Below are 19,475 nucleotides of genomic sequence, written 5' to 3'. Positions count from 1 at the left end.
GTCCCAAGATCCAACCCACAGGGGCCTCCTTTTCTCCCTTTTCTTCTTCCCAGCTCCTAATTATTCCCTTTTTTGTTTGTCTAGTCAATCAACACATATTTCTTGAGCCCTTACTTAACATATGCATGTTTTCCATTTTAACACAGCTTTTATTGATGTATACAGAGCAGGTGACATTTCATGAAGTCCGCCCCTGGGGGATCTTGTAAAAAGTCTTTTGTAAAAAAGTGACCTCTGAAGTGAAATTCTGCCGAATACTATTTTACGTTGTTCAACCACAACTACTAGCACCCCACTCCCTGCCAACTTCACGTCAATACACAGATTCATGGGTGCAAAGCACTGATAATGAGAGCAGGGCCAGTTTTTTCTGCACGACCACATATAGGACACACCTGAGGGGCTGACAATCAAATAATAAGAGTAGCCATGATGTATCAACACCTGTTCATAGGTCAGGTATTAGACCAGTGCTTAAGTACCTGGTTCAATCCTTACAAATGTTGAGGTCAATTTTATCATCCCAATTTAATGATGAAAAGCTGAGCTCAAAGACCTTGCCTACAGTTTCACGACAAGTAAGAGGCAAAGCCAAAATCTGGACCCAGGAAAGTCCAACAACTCTTCTCCTCTTCCTGGTGGTAGAGTTGAATCAGACAGGACTCAATGTCTGGAGGACTTGTGGCAGGGCCCTCCCCAGTTGCAGGTGCCCCTCCCTTCTGTGTATGGATCTGGTCAGTGGAAATCAATGCTGAGTGTGGGAAAATCTATGTGCCAGAAATATCACAGAGAACGACAGCAGTAAATACCTATTTGCTTTTCATGATTTTTAAGTGAGGGAAGTGGGAAGGGAGAAGCCTGCATGTAAACATTCTCTGTGCCCCCAGTGACGCCACTTACCTCCTCAACCATTATCTCAAGCTTTGGCGCTGGAACATTCTGAAAGTACCTTGCTACGTAAGACCTCAGCACAGAAAAGCAAGGTCTGACCTTGTATTATTAGCTTCTCTACTTCAACCTCAGGTAACACCAATGGAAATGACAGGGCTGCGTGAACACTGCCAGCCTGGCTCCGAGCTCCTGATTCTGCAGCAGGCCTGCAGCCAAGTTCTGCTAACCCTGAGTCGCTGAAGACCCGGCACATGTGCGTGGTGTTAAGAAAAATACTAACAAGAGGCAATATACTCCCATTTGGGAAACAGAGAAAATAAAACCCCACTCGCCAACACTCCTACTGTGGTATTATTCGGGGACATTTCCTTGCAGTTTTTTTCATGTATGTTTAGCACACGATTATGACTGTGGCTCATATACAATTCTGTTTTCTTTCCCTCCAGCTACTACTTCTGCTTACTTATCAAGGGTCATCTGTCCTGTGGAGCCTTTCCTAGCTACCTCCTTGCCTAGATGAAGCTGACCCCTTTTCTTCCTGATGCTTCCACCACCCGCTGAACACACTTGAATCATGCTCCTCTAAAAACTTTACTCGTTAGCTTAGGCGTCAGGCTCCCCCTGTAAACCACAGCCGTTCCAAGCAGTCTGATTGTAAGCTTTGATTATTTTTCACATAGTTGGCAGTAACAACACCAAAATGTTAGCAGGGGCTGAGCTGGAGTGTCGTGCCATGACTGATTGGTTTTAGCATTCCGTCCACTTTTTGATGTGGCTCCAAATTTTCTTTAGACGACGTATAATTTCTTTCATGCATATTTAACTGACTATAAAAGTTTCTTAGGACTGCAATTGATCAACTTCAAAATCACAAAAGAAGAAAGGGGCCCGATGGCATGAGACAGGGGCAAACGTCCCGATTTTAAAGTAGGAAAGTTGGTGATCCTGACATCTACAAATAAAAAGCCCTGATAGGGCTTCCCCAGTGGCGCCATGGTTAAGAATCCGCCTGCCAATGCAGGGGACACGGGTTCAAGCCCTGGTCTGGGAGGATCCCACATGCCACGGAGCAACTAAGCCCGTGCACCACAATGACTGAGCCTGTGCTCTAGAACCCGGGAGCCGCAACTACTGAGCCCACGTGCCACAACTTCTGAAGCCTGTGCACCTAGAGCCTGTGCTCCGCAACGAGAAGCCACTTCAATAAGAAGCCTGCACACTGCAACTAGAGAAAGCCCGGGCACAGCAATGAAGACCCAACGCAGCCAAAAATTAAAAATTTATATATAAATAAAAAAAGCCCTCATAACTACAAACAATGATTCCTGGCAAAAGTAGAGAACAAATGGTTTGGGGACATTTAGAAAGGAATGAACATGGGGAAGAGGCAATGTGAGTCCACGATGACCAAGCGGTGCCAAAAAGCAACCAGCTGTTCCTTGTTGTGATTACCAAGTTGGTAGACCAGGTGAAATGCGAGAGCTATCACGTATCTTGACTTCAGCAAAGCATCTTTAAAAACTCTTGTGATTCACTTCTACATAAGTTAGTGAAGTAGTCAAGCAGCTTGTGCAAGGCTATGCCCATCTAGCCAGCTGAACAACTACCCCTACAGAATGTACATCACTCCCTCTTTGGGCCATCACTGTACTTTGTACACAGCCCTCTCACGGCACTTACTACACCTGACTGAGCTCCTGGTCTGTCCTCCTATTAGCCCAGGGGTCAGCACTCTAAGATGTGTACACTAGTGTCTCCAGTGGCTTGATGACGAGCTAGAGAAAGGTTACCGACAGCACAACACAGTTTTCGATTCTTCGCCACACCCTGTCCAATGTCTTCTCAACAATGACTTGACAAAAGACAGACTCAGGAGGCAGGCTCACCAACTCCCCAGACGGCACAAAACAGCAAAGAGGAGCTAACGTTATAGCCAGCAGAATCAAGATTCAAACGGTCCCGACAGCCCAGCATTCTGGGCCAAAAACAAAGCCTGTTGTGCAAGTACAGGCTGGGCGGGGGCAGTTCGAAACTTCCTCGAGTCCATGAGACCTGCCCTGGCAACCATCCACGTGAAACAGAGCTGGGTGCAGTCTCTGACCGCAAGGTTCATCGGAGCTCACAGTGCCAAGAGTAAGGCAATCTTAAATGGCATCAAAAGTAGGACAGGGTCCAGTTCATGGAAGAAAATGGTAATACTCCCACTCTATCCCACAATGGTCAGGCCATGAGCGCAGGATTCAGCTAGGACACCACACTTTTAATTTTTTAGCGGGTTAAAATCACAGCATTTAAAAAGCACCCCGGGGCTTCCCTGGTGGCGCAGTGATTAGGAAGCCGCCTGCCAATGCAGGGGACATGGGTACGAGTCCTGGTCCAGGAAAATGCCCCATGCCGCAGAGCAACTAAGCCCGTGCGCCACAGCTACTGAGCCTGCGCTCCGAAGCCCATGAGCCACAGCTACTGAAGCCCGTGCGCCTAGAGCCTGTGCTCCCAACAAGAGAAGCCACCACAGTGAGAAGCCCGCGCAACACAAGAGTAGCCCCCACTCGCCGCAACCAGAGAAAAGCCCGTGCACAGCAACGAAGACCCAACACAGCCAAAAATTAAACTTATTTTAAAAATAAATAAAAAGCACCCAATAGGTTATAGTGAAAAATCTTTATTCCACCCAGTCTCCTCCTCAGAGGCAACCAACATTACCCATTTCTGTTGTACTCTTTCAAATGCACTGCATGTATATACAAGCAAATAAGCATATATTCTCCTCTTTCACTTAAAAAACATATCCTATAGAGTTCTACGCCAGTACCTGAGAAGCAGCCTCATTCTCTTCCACAGCCACAGGGTTCAAAAGCTTGGAGACCCTAGATTGATGAACATTTAGGTTATCCCAGTCTTTTGCTTCTGCAAATCATGTTATAAGAAACAAACACATCATTTCTCACATATGCAGACATACCTGTAGAACAAATTCCAAAAACTGGAATTACAAGGACAAAAAGTGGCTGCATTTGTAGTTGCGACGGGTATTGTCAAATGGGACACTGCCTTTTAAAGAGAGTCATGGACAAAATGGGGTTTCCCAAAAGAGGGGGCTAGAAATTACGCCCTAGAAGGAAAAGGCAAAGAGCCTTAGTGTGGAGAAATGAGAACCGTCACCTTCAAATACCCAGGGCCACCACCAGTAAGTTCCGTCCTTACTCACCACAGCCGGGACACATCCTCGGATACTTAAACTCATCATCCCACATGACTCTTACGACAGCCCTAAGGGATGGGCATTTTTACGCAGACAAGCAAACTGAGGCCAGAGTCCTCTTGCCAAAAGCCACAAAGCTGATAAGGGGCACAGCCAAGACTGAGACCAAACTGGGCAGCTCAACCGTCTGTGCTCCTCAGCCCCCCCAACTCCCGGCTGCAGACGTGAATCACACAAGCAGCTTCTGCAGAAGCTCCGCCTTCAGCTTCTGACGCAGGACGCAGCACGTACAGGTTCTCTCAGGTGAATCCAATATGTAGTGAGGGCTGAGAACTACTGCCCCGGTCTACAGTAGCTCTCCAACAAGGGCAGGCATTGGACTCACCTGGAACCCTTTTAAAACAATTTTCAAGCCCCACCCCACCCCCGAGTTTCTGAGTCAGCAGTTCTGGGGTGGTGCTGAGGAGTTTGTATTTCTAGCAACTTCCCAGGTGATGCTGATGCAGCTGGCTCACGCTTTGAGAACTACTGCTCTGGAAGCAAGAGCTACCACTACTCCTTGTAATAGATAACAATTAACATTTTACAAGGCACGTCACCCCAGTGAACGTTCACTGCTTTGGAAGGTCCAATGGGATAATGTCCTCTGCAAAATGAAGTGAGAACAGACACTCAAGTGTCTTAGCCAAGTTCATACAGGTTGCAAGTGATACAAAACTTTCATTTCTTTCTTTCTTTTTTTTTTTAATAAATGTCTTTGCCTTGTACTGCTGACATCTAGTTCAATGCTCCTTCTACTATACGAATACCAGACTCCAGGAGGCAAGAACCTTGTCTATCTTGTTACTGAGACATGGTGCCCAAAGGAGGAAATTATAAGACGAGTTGATGACAACTCATATTAAAGAATTCTAATAATTAGAAGCATTCAAAAATAAAATGAACTGCCTCAGTGAATAGTGAGCTCCCCTTCCTTGGAGAGACACCAGCAGAAGCCAACAAGCCAAGGGACAGAAATGTCACAAAGCAATTCTACGTTCCAAGGGAACCTCCTTCACCTCTAACAATTTCTGCAAAGCTAAACTTTGATTCTCATGCACCCCAGTAGAGAGGAGGTACTCTCTAAATCCTTCTTCAGTATGGGTCCACTAGCCTGCCAACAGCTTCACCACATAAATTTAGAGAAATTACTTCACTCCTGTGCCTCAGTTTCCCTGGACACAAAATGAAGGGGGCTCATCAGTCAGTCCCTGGGAATTATCTAACAAAATGACTGGCAAATAACAAACAACTAACAGAGGTACCAAAGTACTTAAAATGCCGACGACGTCTGCCTCTTCTCCTCTCTGCCAGTCTGCACTGCAACTAATCCTGCATTTAACTGGTATTTCCATGAAAATTAAACTTAATGAATATCCAAGGGCAAATTCAAAATCACACTGATTCCCCCCCTTTTAATTCCATGTCTTCACCAGTTTAATTACTGGTCTATCATATTTTTAAAATTCATTCTTCAAGCAGCCACCTATTGGGCACCCACTGTGGGCAGAGAATTGCACAAGAACCTCGGGGAATACAGGGGAGACTCACGCCGGCCCTGTCCTCTGGGGCAGCACACCTACGTTTACCACTTTTCGCAGTTTCAGGACAGCTCTGGATTTCTTCCACCTGGGTAATGTGGAGGGCTTCACCAGAATTTACTAGTGTAAAATTCTGTGTTTACAGGTCAACCTTCACAAGGAAAACCACAGCACAGATTAACAGAATGAGAAGTGAGCCAAGATCTTAATTTTTAAGATCTAAAATCCTAGGTGCCAAGGTTTTATCTTTATGAAGGGACAAAATACAACGCCCTCACCTAAGACCATTTCTTTCACACCTGAGTGATATGAAGGGGTCAGGCTGAGAGCGGTTTTCAGGCAACAGCTTCGCAAAGTCACCAGCACTGTGGAATCTTAGGGGCTATTAGGAGATTTCTGAGGGGAAAGGATAAGAAACTGGGGAAGACTCCCAGCCAGCCATATAAAGCCCTAATTTACTTGCTTTGAACACTAAAAACTGTGTTTTCAGACACAATACCAAAAACAAGGGGAACACGCGTAGCAGCTATTAAAAAATTATGAGCCTCCCTTAATAACTTCACAAAGATGATCAGGATCGGAGGGGAAGCAAAGCGGAGATGCCGTTTGTCAAAGAGAAGGTGAAACCTGTGGCTCCATGTTAGACGATGCAAATGACCTCGTCAGAATGCAGGAGCCGAGGCAGAATGACTCAGAAAAGGGAAGCTGGGCAAACACTCCAAAGCCAGAGTTGAAAAGCTGAGATGGGTGTTTATTGCAATGATTCAGCTCATAAACAGATTCTGACGGTCACATTCAGGTGCATGTTAACAAGGCTTTTCTTCTTCAAGGAATATCAAAGCCAGCCTGCTGAACACTTCACAAGCACACACCGTCAAGAATTAGGACACCTAGGGCTTCCCTGGTGGCGCAGTGCTTGAGAGTCCGCCTGCCGATGCAGGGCACACGGGTTCGTGCTCCGGTCCGGGAGGATCCCACATGCCGCGGAGCGGCTGGGCCTGTGAGCCATGGTCGCTGAGCCTGCACGTCCGGAGCCTGTGCTCCGCAACGGGAGAGGCCACAACAGTGAGAGGCCCATGTACCGCCAAAAAAAAAAAAAAAAAAAAAGAATTAGGACACCTAAACTAATGGGCCAGTTTGCTGAAGGCATCAGACCTAGGATAAAACATCAAGTGAGCTAACATTTTATTTTTCCAGTTCCTGTGGTCATATATATGGCTGAGGAGATTAGGGCTGAAAGGATCAGAGGTTGAGATCATGTAGCCCAGCTCCCCAAACTCTAAGATGTCTAAGCATCAGCTGCAGTGCCTGTTAGAAGCAGAATCCCAGGACCCACACCCAAGAGTCTGACAGTATATGAATGGGGAGAGGAGCTACCCCCCACCCCTCCCCAGGACCCAGTATTTCAAGGAGCACCCTGTGACGTTCTAAGGCAGGTGGTCCCTAGGCCACTGCTTGAGAAAACTGACCTGGTCCAACAGCCATTTTTATAAATAAGTGAAAAAAGTAAAGCCCAGAGAGGTGATAGTACCTTCCTTGCCCAAGTCCAACTTCCTAAATCCAGGGCTGGCTCCACCAGGAAGAAATCCATAAGTATAAATAGATGCCACAGTTGCTGAAGGGCAGGGCCAACCCCTAGGGCAGCAGACAGCAAGCTAGCTTCTTAAACAGAGCTCGAGTCACCTCTGCCTGTGAGCATCTGCAGGGCAGGGACTGAGTCCCATTCATTTCTGCATCACCACTCATATAGCAGGCGCTCATGAGTTTGGTTATGGTCAGATGAAAGCTATTACCTACCTCTGCCTACAATGCCTTCCAAAAGGCTGGGCCACCTGGTACATTCCCCACCCAAGCCTTCCAGCCCCAGTTCAGGGGTCACCTCCTCTGAGAAATAACTGTCCTTCCCTCCTAACTCTCCCAGAGGACCCTGTACATGCCTGTTAGCACTTATCACCCAGCTTTGTAATTATCCTGTTTACCTAAGAGACTCCTCAAGGGCAATGATTTTGGTCTTTGAAACCTGGGCCCCAAGCTCAGCTTGCCAAGCAGAAGTTGCTCAACAAATGTTTACAAGGTGTTCAATAAATGGGAGGGGGCAGGAAGGATAAGAGGGAGAAACTAATTTTTTTCATCTTTTATTTTTTTTTATTAGTCACCTATTTATATATATATTAGTGTATACATGTCAATCCCAATCTCCCAGTTCATCCCACCCCCCCACCCCACCTCCTCGTCGTTTTCCCCCCTTGGTGTCCATACGTTTGTTCTCTACATCTGTGTCTCCATTTCTGCCTTGCACACAGGTTCATGTGTACCATTTTTCTAGAGTCCACATATATGCATTAATATACGATATTTGTTTTCCTGTTTCTGACTTCACTCTGTATGAGTCTCTAGGTCCATCCACGTCTCTACAAATGACCCAATTTTATTCCTTTTTATGGCTGAGTAACATTCCATTGTATATATGTACCACATCTTCTTTATCCATTCATCTGTCGATGGGCATTTAGGTTGCTTCCATGTCCTGGCTATTGTAAATAGTACTGCAACGAACATTCGGGTGCATGTGCCTTCTTGAATTATGGTTTTGGGAGAAGCTAATCTTAAATACCTTGCTGCAGACTCAAAACCCTAGGAAGCTGCAGATGTGCTTCCCTGGGGAAAAGAAAAACCCCTATTATTTCCTCTGTTCATGTTTGAAAAGTCAAGTCATTGTCTCTCCGGTGCTACCACCATCAGAGAGGTCTGTTGGCTGCACTTGGAAAGGGCCTCACCTGTCGATTTTCCCAAACCCACACACACCTGTGGTCCATCATCAACACATTGTCATCTCCCTCCTCCCAGCGTACCCACAGCTTCCAGAGCCCCCGGGGTCCTCCCACAGTAGCCATGGTCTGTACCTTCTGAACTGAGCCCAGGGCACTTATCTCTGCCCACTTCGTACTGTTGCCCTCTCCTCCTGGGCATCTGCGGACAATACTCCTCAAGGCACAGGCCAGGCAACACACCCAGGGAGGGACTCCAAACATCCAGAGCTTCAAAAGGAGGCTTTTCAGGCAAAGCTGATTTCTCCTTGAGGTGAGGCCACAGCCAGACACCCGCCCTCCACCGGCTGTGATGTGCCCCTGTGCTGGAGATGACTAACAGCTCACAACCTTAGAGCTGCACTAAGTTTACCACTTCAAGGGGTCTACTCTGTGCTGATACCCTGACACTCTCACCTTTGCAAGTCCTGCCCAGCTGGCAAGGCTCGCCCCACCCTTTACCTCTCTGTTCCCTCTGCCTGGTGAGGTGCCAGCCAGGACCCCATTTCCTCTGAAAGGCTAAGTGACTTGCCCAAGGTCACACAGCACAAAAGTAGGACTGGGGGGAAAGTGAGGCTTTCACACTCAGACTCTGCAGCCAGCTCTCCTTCTCGCTGCCACACTGTCCACCACTGACCCACCGTCTCGAGAACCCAGGGTGGTTTTCCTACCCTCTCAGTCAGGGCCTTCCATTTTCCAATCTAACAAAGCTTTGGGCTCCTTGGAGAGTTTTTCCTATTCACATTTTAGCTGCTATATAACAAAACCAGACTTCCTGTTTCTTTCTTGTGTTTATTATGCTCAGGGTATTTTTCCTAGTGCCCTGAGAATTATTCCCACAGGAAACATTCAGCTCCTCTGGAACTGTTTTGACACTAAAACCCCTTTCCCTGAGAACTTTCCTTATGGGGCATAACCAGGCTGGCAGCGGCTGAAAAGCCGCAGTGTGGAGGGGGGAGCACCGACTTCGAGGCAGGGTGTCAACCATCCTGGCTCCACCACCAAACTGTGCGACCCACCAGTCAGCTTTACCTTCTTGAGCCTCAGTTTCCCCATCCAGAAAATATAGATAATAAAGCCTAACTGAAGAGGTTGTTGCCAAGATTCAAGATCACGTAGCTACTACACCTAGCACAGGGGCTGACAGGCTATTCCCCCCAAACTGGAGCTATTTTTTCAACTGCTTTTGGGCACACGGATGTGGGGGAAGCACAATACATAGTTTTTTTGTGCCCAGAGAATTCTTCCCATAGGCCTCCAGCCGTGAATAATTGCAGTCGGAGGAGAAATCAGAAATGAAGGAGGCTGCTTTGACACCTCAGGAAAGCAAAAAAGGATGATGACTGCTCTCCTAGGGCTAAAAAGGCCTCTCAAACACCCCAGTTCCCTCACTCCCAACCCACAACCTTCTGGCGGCGTGTTATCTCCAAGTCCCTGGAGTTCAGTGAGTCTCATTTCCTCATCTGCAGGACAGAGAGAACCTTACCAACAGCCCCAGCCCTTCAGGATGACGTCAGGCAATGCTTCTCAGCCTGTGGTCTGCAAACCACCTGTGCACTGGGCCCTGGTGGTTGCCTCCCCAGCCCCTAGTCCCCGGTCCTTCTTCCTTCCTAACAGACCCTCCACTTTGTCCAGGTACCCAGCCCTGCTCCAGATGACTCCAGAAGTGCGGCTGCCTCCTGGTGAACAGTGATTGGCCTGGGGTGATCATGGGACCCAGCTCCAGCCAAGGAGGCACCGTGGAAGGTGCTGGAGGTGCCTCAGATGCCTGAGAGAGGGCCGGGAATTGATCTATGTCCTTCTTCCTCTGGATGTGGTTGCGTCTGACTAAAATGTTTGGAAATGCTGCAGCCGTCTTATCCCCAGCCTGCAGATGAAGCCAGCACCCAAGATGGCAGAGATGGGAAGAACTCGGGGCTCTGTTGACATCACGGAGCCACTGAATTAACCCCAAAGCCCACCCAACCTCTGGATTCAGAATCGCCCCCACTGCACAGCTCCGGCGGGAGGGGGGCATAATCCACAGTGCAGACCACATGAATGGCGGGTCGTGGAGTTGAGTAGGGCACCACTCCTGTTTGAGAGATGATGAGTTTCCCTACTGCTGGTCAATCTGAGTTGGAGTTTGTTACAAGCAGCTGAAGATATTCAGACAACCTGTACAAACCTAGGGGACAGTGTTGAAAATACAGATTCTTGGGTCCCACCAGGGAGGAATATGCATTTTTAACAAGTACCCCAAGTGATTCTGATGCTCCCCAAAGCAGAAGAACCACTGCTTTAATGGAATGTAAGAGACGCAGTGCAGGGCCAGGCACACAGGCAAACTCTGTCAGTCCAAAATGGACTAACCAGAGAAACGCTGGCCCGGCTTCCTATTTCCTGTGCAAAGCTACTGCAGAAAGAACAAAGGAGGCAAGAGAGGGGAGGATGAGTTGTCAACCAAACCTTACCTCTTCCCACGAAAGGCTGCTCGGCACAGTTTCAGGGAAACGTCTGCTACCATTCTGCCAGAACCCTCTCCTGTGACAATCCGCCTCTCTTGGTTTCCTCTGCAGCTGCAGCTGGAGCCATTACCTGGATCTTCTTTCAGTGCCAAGCACAGCACACAGCATAGCGGCTCACGGCCACACGGCCCGTCATCCCCGCTCTCCCAGTGGCCCTTTCAACTTTATTAAAGGTCATCTTCCTGGCCTGGCCATCTCTTATCACGCACGGACCACCCCCTGTGGCACCAGGAAACTTCAAGGGAAGCTGGATTTATTAGAAGATAAAAGAAGGAGCTGGCTGAGGCACCAGGCTGATTCCTGAAAGTATTGTTTCCTAAATGTCAGAGGTGCAGTGTCCTTAGGGGTTGGACCCTAACCCCCCTCCTTCCAAGGGGGAAACCAAGACCAAAGAGGGGGTGGGACTTGGGGCTCCATTCACACAGCTCTTCCTCTTCAGCATCAGTCAGTCATGGCAATGGTAACGGGTGGAGTGGGGACAGAGACCGCTTAGTGTGGAAAAAAAAAAAAAGACTGACGGGAGGGGCAGGCACTAATTTAGAGAGACCTTTGAGGATACCAGTTGTCTAGATAAACCACGAAGGCCATGGGCAGCGAAGAACATCTCACCTACCCTTTTTCATGTTAGGATCCTTGAGGCTAATTAATCTGGGCCTCTTTTTTCAGTTAATAAATACCTGAGTGGCTTTTAAATGCAGAGCACTACACCAGGGGTCGAAGTGACAGGAGAAGGGTTCCAGAGCTGAGGAGAACATGAAGGACCTCAGTGTACCAGTGAAGATAAGGCAAATACTTACAGTAGAAAGTAAAAAGCAAGTCCCATTAGGGGAAGTGTCTTCAGAAAGCCTCGCCAACTCCCCCACGCTCAACAGTAAACAGGCATCCGTCTCCCTGTGCCTCCCCACAAGCTGAGCAATGATGCTGCTGCGATCTGCAGCTACGACACTGAACTGTAATCGCCTGTTCGTTCATCTGTCTCTCTCTGTCTCCGACAACAAGGGACTCATCATCTGGTTCATCTCTAGCACAGGTCCTGGCACAGGAAACACTCGGTAAAGGCTGCTTCACGAAATGGATAAATGGATGGATGGATGGATGGGTGGGTGGACGGACAATGGATGGGTAAGCGGAGGCACAGGGATGCCAAAGAGTTCTGGCCAGGGAATCAGGGAAGGATTCATGAGGGGCTGAGGTATGTGAGCTGGATCTTGAAGCATTTAGGCAACTGGAGATGCAGGGAGGACCCATTTCATCCAAAGTGCCTAACACCATCTTAGGCATAAAGCTGGTGCTTAATAAATGCTTCCTGGATGAGTTTACTACGGAACTGGCTTTCCTAGTGAAGGAAGCTGGCTTCATTTCCCACAGCCTTTTGTTTCTCCCTAGGTAAACAGAAGCAACTCTTAAACAGCAGTTAAATTGATAAACCAAGGGAAAGGTCACTGCCTCCCAGTCTCTACAAACACTCCTATCCAAAGACTCCAATCCAAAGTTTAACAGAATGAGGAAACTCCATTTCTGCTGATAAGGAGTTTTCCAGGACATACTGTTAAGTGACAAAGGCAATGTATATCACCTCCCTTATGTATCTATCTGCATATAGAAATATTGGAAGGACTACATAAGAGACTAAAAAGAAATAATAATCTTTAGGGGAATCTAATCTTTAGGGGAATAAATCATTTATCACGTAAACTGGGGTACTTTTGAGCATGAAAGAAGGTGTTACTGATAATTCACTGGGACAGAGAACGTAAACTAGGACTGTCGTGGGCAACTGGAATGTATATTCAGCCCACCTAATGGGGACCAGGTTGGGGGAGGAAGGGAAGTGGACACGGCAGGGGTGAGAATGAAAATTTTCAATGCACACATTTTCACAGTGTTTTGATTTCTGAACCATGTGTATGTAGCAACCATTTAAAAATGTAATCACCTTTTTAATGGGGGGAAAAAGGCTAAAGAATTTAGCCTTCCAAGTCTCTTGGACAAAGGAAGCTCATGTGGGGGCACCATCGAACAGCCACCCTGTAAAGCACCCCTAGAGATTAAATGAAATCATTGCTCACAGCACAACCATCTTGCAGCAGACAAGAAAACAACCCTGAGAGAAGAGAGCCACGCATGGCCTAAAAAGGCTTTGACTCCTCGTGAGGCCAGCTGAGATGGGGAACACGGGGGAAATATAAACAGTGTGACAGACAAAAAGCAGTTCAGGTTTTACACAATCATGGCAACAAAGTGAGATTGATTTGGGACTGAATTAAGCTCTTTATATTGTTTCTACTTAAAAAGGAAATGTATTGACTACAGTCCTCCTCACAGATTTATCTTCCCTGACATCAGGCACATTCATAACCTATTTTAAATTCCAAGGAACAATGCTGTGAATACCAGTCTGTTGCACCAGAATGTTTTAGAGGCTGGGAAGAAGCTTCTCTGACTTTTAATTGCTCAGGAAACGGGCGCAATGTAGATTTTCTTACCAGTCCTAACTTCCGGTTAGAAAACCGCTTATCCAGGATGCAGGTCTACCTTTGGAAGAGCCGCTTTGGAGTAATCTTAGGGACCATGTGTGGTGTCACTTCGGCTTTTCGTCTCTTTTGTAACCATCTCCTCCTTTCAGGTGTCACCACAACTCCTCAGGCTCAGGCCTAAATTACCTGGACTCGAGGTGTCTCTTCCCCAGCCTCCAGGCTCCACCAAGTACCATGGGCACTGACCTCCCCAAGGCCTGCCTGAACGCGTCCCACCCAGGGCTCCCCACAGCCTTTAGGATACCAGGACCGTATGACTATCATCCAGACAGGGACACTTGAGAGTGAAAGAGGGCTCTATTAATAATCACACTGGGGCAACAGGCAAAGCCACCCTGGGAAACTGGAAGGTGAGGTCATCAACTATAGCATAAATAAGCTTGAATTCAAGACTCCCCACCCTCTGGCCTCAACTCATCTTTCCAGTCTTTCTGCATCCTGCATGGTCCAATCCCAAAGGACCTGCAGTTACCCAGCATGCCCTGGGCTTTGCTATCCCTGTGCATTTGCTCACACCATTTCTTCCCCTGCTCTACCCCACCCCTGGCCAGAGCCCCATCTATGTAGGTCTAACTTCTACACTTCCTCCAAAATCCAAGTCAAATGATGCCACTCTTTACTGCATTCATTCAACAAATATTTACTGACTGCTCATTATGTGTTAGGCACATAGTGAAGAAGACTGAAAAAATTCCACCTCTTATGGAACTTTGCGGGGGGTGTGTGTGTGTGTGTACACAATTGTGATAGCAGGTACTAAGGATGGACACCGGGCAATATGCTGGAGGCCACCCTGTTAAGGTTTTGTATAGACACACCTACAGCCCCACAAGGCTGTGGGCTCCTTGAAGGCTATGCCCAAGAGACCCATCTTAGAGCCCTGCTGGACCCATCACACACCCCTAGATACAGCAGGTACTCAACAAACATTTGCTGAGTAAAGAATTAATATTAAAGAAGTTTATTTATTTAGTCTGGAGACAGTTTCCTAACAAGGAGTTCCAAGTTCTCCACGAATCTGTATAGGATCAAAGGGGAACCTGAATTTCCATCAACCTTAGAGGAACACGCCACATCCGACAGCTGTGCCTCTCATTCCACACTGATACTGCAAGGGAGCTAAGGTCACCCTGGTTCAATACTCCACTGTTTCTCCAGAGGTTAACTGACTCACCCAAGTCCTGCGATGTGCAGATAAAACTGCTCAGAGAAGCTTAAGTAAAGGCCATGGGTCCCTAGTCTTTCCCAGATGTGTTTGCAGTTCTGCCCTAAGTGGCCCTGGGCAGACGAGAGTTAGATTAAACAGTAACTAGTAACAAAGGAGTCTGGCAAGCGGCACAGTCACATCCAAGTGCATCTGCAACACGGGCACCCCTTTCTCAGACGTATCGATGGCGAGTAGTCGTAGCAATAATTTAATAAAAGCATTTTATGAAGGAAAAAAATAGACAATTAGCTGGATCTGAGTTCTTATTTCAATTACACCCAGAGAAACAGCTGAATGGGTTCTCAGAGGCCCAGACTGGACCCCACCCACCTCTCACCTGCTGCGGCTCATCCGCAGCCCTGGGTCACCCTGGCCTGTCAGCCTTGCTGGAATGTTTCCTCAAGGCCTGCACCCACCACGCCGGCCCCTCGGGGCTCAGTCAGTGAGGAATCCAAACTGCAAACATCCATTAAGGTACAACACAAGTCCCTGGAGGTAAGGGAACAACTCAAGTTCTTCAGGTGGGCTTTCCAGATGGCTTTCCACTAGCCCTGTGCCTGAGGTGAAGGTACAAGGTCAGGGGTTCTCAACCTCAGCCCACTGACATCTGGCGTGGGATAACGCTTGGTTGTGGGGTTGTCCTGCATTGTCAGATGTGCAGGAGCAGGCTGGCCTCCACCCACCAGATGCCAGTGGCACCCCCTACACTGTGACAAGCAAAATAACTCCAGACATTGCCAAATGTTCTGTAGGGGTAAAACTGCCTCGGCTGAGAACCATGCCTAAAGGGCGCCCCCCCGCCAAAATGTGCTATTCTATACATCCCCAAATGCTCAAGGCATCTGCAGCTCCCAGTCCTATAAAACACCTTAAGGGTTAAAGGCAGAGCTTTTGATCAGATGGATCATGGTTGGAGTCCTGGCTCTACCTCTTACTAACTCTGCAACGTGAGGTAGGTCACTTAGCCTCTTTAAGCCTCAGTTCCTTCACCTGTAAAATGGGAACAATAAAACAGCACCTATCTCATGGGGAGGCCGTGGTAGTTACATAAAATGACGCGTAAAGATTGCCTGACACAGTGAGGATTCAATAAATGTTAGTGATTATTTACAGGCTGGAAAATTCCTTTTAGCCAAGCCTAGAGTTTAGTCTTCTATTTCTGTGGCTTCTGATCTTCCCCCTCCTTCCTATGCCCTTTCCACCTGTTAAATGCCTTTGGTCTCAACCTTTGGTCTTAAGGAATCTTTCCTGCAGGTTCAAAGGCATCTGAGGTTAAAGTGAGGGAAAGAAAACACACACACACACACACACACACACACACACACACACACACACACACACACACACACACACACACACACAGAACCTTTCAGCTCCAACCCTACCCAGACCAGCTCTCCAGACAAAGGCTTCCATTGTTGTCTAAAAACAAACTTTTCCACAGGGAGGCTTTAAAAAAGCCATAAAAATCTCGAAGTCTCCAGATTCTAGTTCTCATCACCATCCTGCCCCTGACCTTGGCATATCCCTTCACTTTCGGGGCCTCAGTTTCCTAATCTGTAAAATGAGGGACTGAGACCCTGATGAGCTCCAAGACACTGCGCTGTACTGGAATGCTGCAGCACGGAGGGCAGCTGGACCACACTTTAAGTAAGTGCTTAACTATAAGGGTCATGAAGACAAATCATTCCCCTTTTTCCCTACATTGCCCTGAGAGCCAGTAGAACATAGTATCTGCAGAATACAGAAATGGGTCTCTGTTGCCATTGGAGTCAGAGGTCTGAGTAAAGTGAAACCCTGCACTGCTGAGACCTTAGGCAAATTAGTTCATCTCTCTAATCCTGTTGCCTTATCTGTAAAATGGGATAATAGAGGCAGAAATGATGTAAAGATTATGAGACAAAGATCATGAAACCAGCCGGCACAGAGCTGGTGTACACACTAGGTATTCAAAAAACATGTGCCTGGGGCTTCCCTGGTGGCGCAGTGGTTAAGAATCTGCCTGCTGAGCAGGGGACACGGGTTCGAGCCCTAGTCTGGGAAGATTCCACATGCTGCGGAGCAACTAAGCCCGTGTGCCACAACTACTGAGCCTGAGCTCTAGAGACCGTGAGCCACAACTACTGAGCCCGTGTGCCACAACTACTGAAGCCCACGCACCTACAGCCCATGCTCCACAACAAGAGAAGCCACCGCAATGAGAAGCCTGCGCACCGCAACAAAGAGTAGCCCCTGCTCACCGCAACTAGAGAAAGCCCGCGCGCAGCAACAAAGACCCAATGCAGCCAAACATAAATAAATAAATAAATTTATTTTTTAAAAAAACAAAAAACATGTGCCCTCCTTTCTGGACTCTCCATCTGAAGTCTTATACTGTAACTCCATGTCAATCTCCTCTTCTGGAAAGTCCTTCCTTCTCTCCTTTCCCAAGGCTCTGTCCAAGCCCTCCTCTGTCAGGAAGGCTTCTCTGCACAGACTCTGCTCCTAAAGGTCCAAGGCCAGAGTCTCCCAAAGGCTGGCTTGGGGAGTGGGGTGGGAGGGGCAGGTGGAGAGAAGGAGGGGCAGGAGTTCACTAACAACCAGTTCCCTGCCCAGAGAATTTCCTTTTTGTGAATCCAGGACGATTAACCCCTCCCCTGCACCACCCCCGAATGGAGCGGTGACCTCAACACTGTCCAGGCTTGGCCGTTACACACTCCTTATGTCAGAGTCTCATAAGCACCCTGAGAGGGCAGGTGAGTCTGGATGGTCTTCTCCCCACAACTTCTCATCCAACCTGGTCACCCAGAGCCCCTCCCCCACCCCCGCTGCCCGCTCCAGGAAGACAAAAACCTGCGGTTTCTTCTCTCTTCTCTGTGGGGCGGCCTCACAAGTTCACAGATCTCCAGACCAGACCCTTCCCCTTGTCCAAACCCTAGGACTGAAATGACTCTGCTGTCTGAGATGAGCTGGAACCATAGGGTAGAGGTGCCTACTGACCAAAAAAAAAAGCGCAGGAGATCAGGGAATTGGCCCAAGATCTCTCAGCTAGTTCAGAGTCAGGGCTGGGTTAGAACAGGGGTCTCTGGGCTCTCTAGACACATGAAGCCTCTGCCCACACCCTCCTTCTCACCAGCCAGGTCCCCTGCTGTCCCAAGCATCACCATCTCCCAGGCAGGGAAGCCCACAGTCACCTCCACCTCTCCCCTTGCCTCGAGTCTCCTTCTTATCACCAAGACCAGTAACTCTTCAGTGATAAGGGGCCACTGTCTGGTCCCTATCACCTTGGGACAAGGACAGCAAGCCTTTTTCATGCCACTCTCCCATTCAACAACCTGCCACGGCTCCTCTGTCCCACTGGATCAAACCTCTCCTGCCCTACACGCCCGACCCCCAGGCACCGCCTTCACCAGCTCTGGCCCACCTGGCCTTACCCTGCTCCCCTACACGCCCCTAACCCTCTCTCCTGGATGTTCTCCTCTCAGCTCTCTCCCCAGACTCTGGCCCATATCACTTCCCTCCTTGGCAAGTCTTCCCTCCCTGGCTTTCTCCCTATCCTGTTGCCCTTCAAGCCCCCCTCTCCAGACTTGAGGGCCTCAGGCTGGCATCCTCCTGGCCCCTGTTGTCACCACGCTTCTGAGCTATCTGAGCTTTATCTCCTCACCAAACCACAAAGAGCCACCCAACAACCTGGCCACATTCCTTCCAGCTCCAGCCTCAGCCTGGCATTCACTCCACAAACATTATCCGAGTGCCTCTAAGGTGCCAGAAAGTGCTTGTCCTCGCTCTTGAAACCCTCCTTACCCTTCAAGGCACCGCTGAGACACCACCTGCTCTGTGACTCCCTCCCCTATCCACCTTCCCCCTCCACCCCCAGGAGTCTTCCTATCTTCACCTTAGGATCTCCTAGTTGTCCTCGAGCCCATGTGCCACTCCCCCCACCCCGTGTCCTCCCTAAGATCCAGACCTTCTCTTCCTTACTCCTGGCTGGGCCCCGTACGATACCCATACCAAGAAGATGCCCAGTGAACAGCCTTCACAGGGAACTGAAGCATAATCTGTCCAGCAGGCCAGTCTGGGCTCCTGGGTGGCCTCAAGCTCCATTCATCCAAGTGACCTCTTACTGTTCCCCCAAGATTGGATTTGGGCCCAGAATGAGTCAAATGACCTCTTATCATTCTTCCAAAATTAGGCTTTCCTCTTTAATTACACCTTATCTAGCCACACTATGTAGATTCCAATTACATAATTACTTCAAGCCCTGGGACTTAAAAAGAAAGAAGCGTGTAGGATTACACAGGTAAGTGAACACATCAAATATGCATACTCACATATACCATGAGCCACTTTCTTGTTCATATACAACTTTTTGTTTGTTTGTTTGGCGGTACACGGGCCTCTCACTGTTGTGGCCTCTCCCGTTGCGGAGCACAGGCTCTGGACGTGCAGGCTCAGCGGCCATGGCTCACGGGCCCAGCCGCTCCGCGGCATGCGGGATCCTCCCGGACCGGGGCACAAACCTGTGTCCCTTGCATCGGCAGGCGGACCCTCAACCACTGCGCCACCAGGGAAGCCCCATATACAACTTTTTAACCCAGAAAATATAGCCCACGGGGGGTGGGGCTGGGGTGTCTAAATCACATTAAGGTAAAAATCTCCCCGGGTAGATGAAGGAGAATGTCATGGAGAAGCCAGACCCTGACAGGGGTTCTGAAAGAGGCTGGAAATCAGTCCCCAGCTCTCTCCCCTTCCCCTCCTGCAATGA

General features: G+C 48.6%; 1 protein-coding gene across 47 annotated transcripts in view; it reads right to left on the bottom strand.

Moving 5' to 3' along the window:
• The window catches only part of SORBS1 (sorbin and SH3 domain containing 1), a 240,748-nt gene that overhangs the window by 205,661 nt on the left and 15,612 nt on the right, over positions 1 to 19,475 (bottom strand). Inside the window, exon 2 of one of the 47 annotated variants that reach the window (XM_067709897.1) lies at positions 3,704 to 3,758. The exons of the other annotated variants lie outside the window; for them this stretch is intronic. The gene's annotated coding sequence lies outside the window, so the exon portion shown is untranslated. The remainder of the gene's footprint in view (positions 1 to 3,703; positions 3,759 to 19,475) is intronic. 47 annotated transcript variants of the gene reach the window in all.

The sequence above is a fragment of the Pseudorca crassidens genome, chromosome 16, assembly GCF_039906515.1.
Source record: "Pseudorca crassidens isolate mPseCra1 chromosome 16, mPseCra1.hap1, whole genome shotgun sequence".
In the NCBI taxonomy this organism is placed as follows: domain Eukaryota; kingdom Metazoa; phylum Chordata; class Mammalia; order Artiodactyla; family Delphinidae; genus Pseudorca; species Pseudorca crassidens.
Note: the sequence above shows the minus strand (reverse complement) of the source record. Positions and strands in the feature narration are given on the sequence as shown.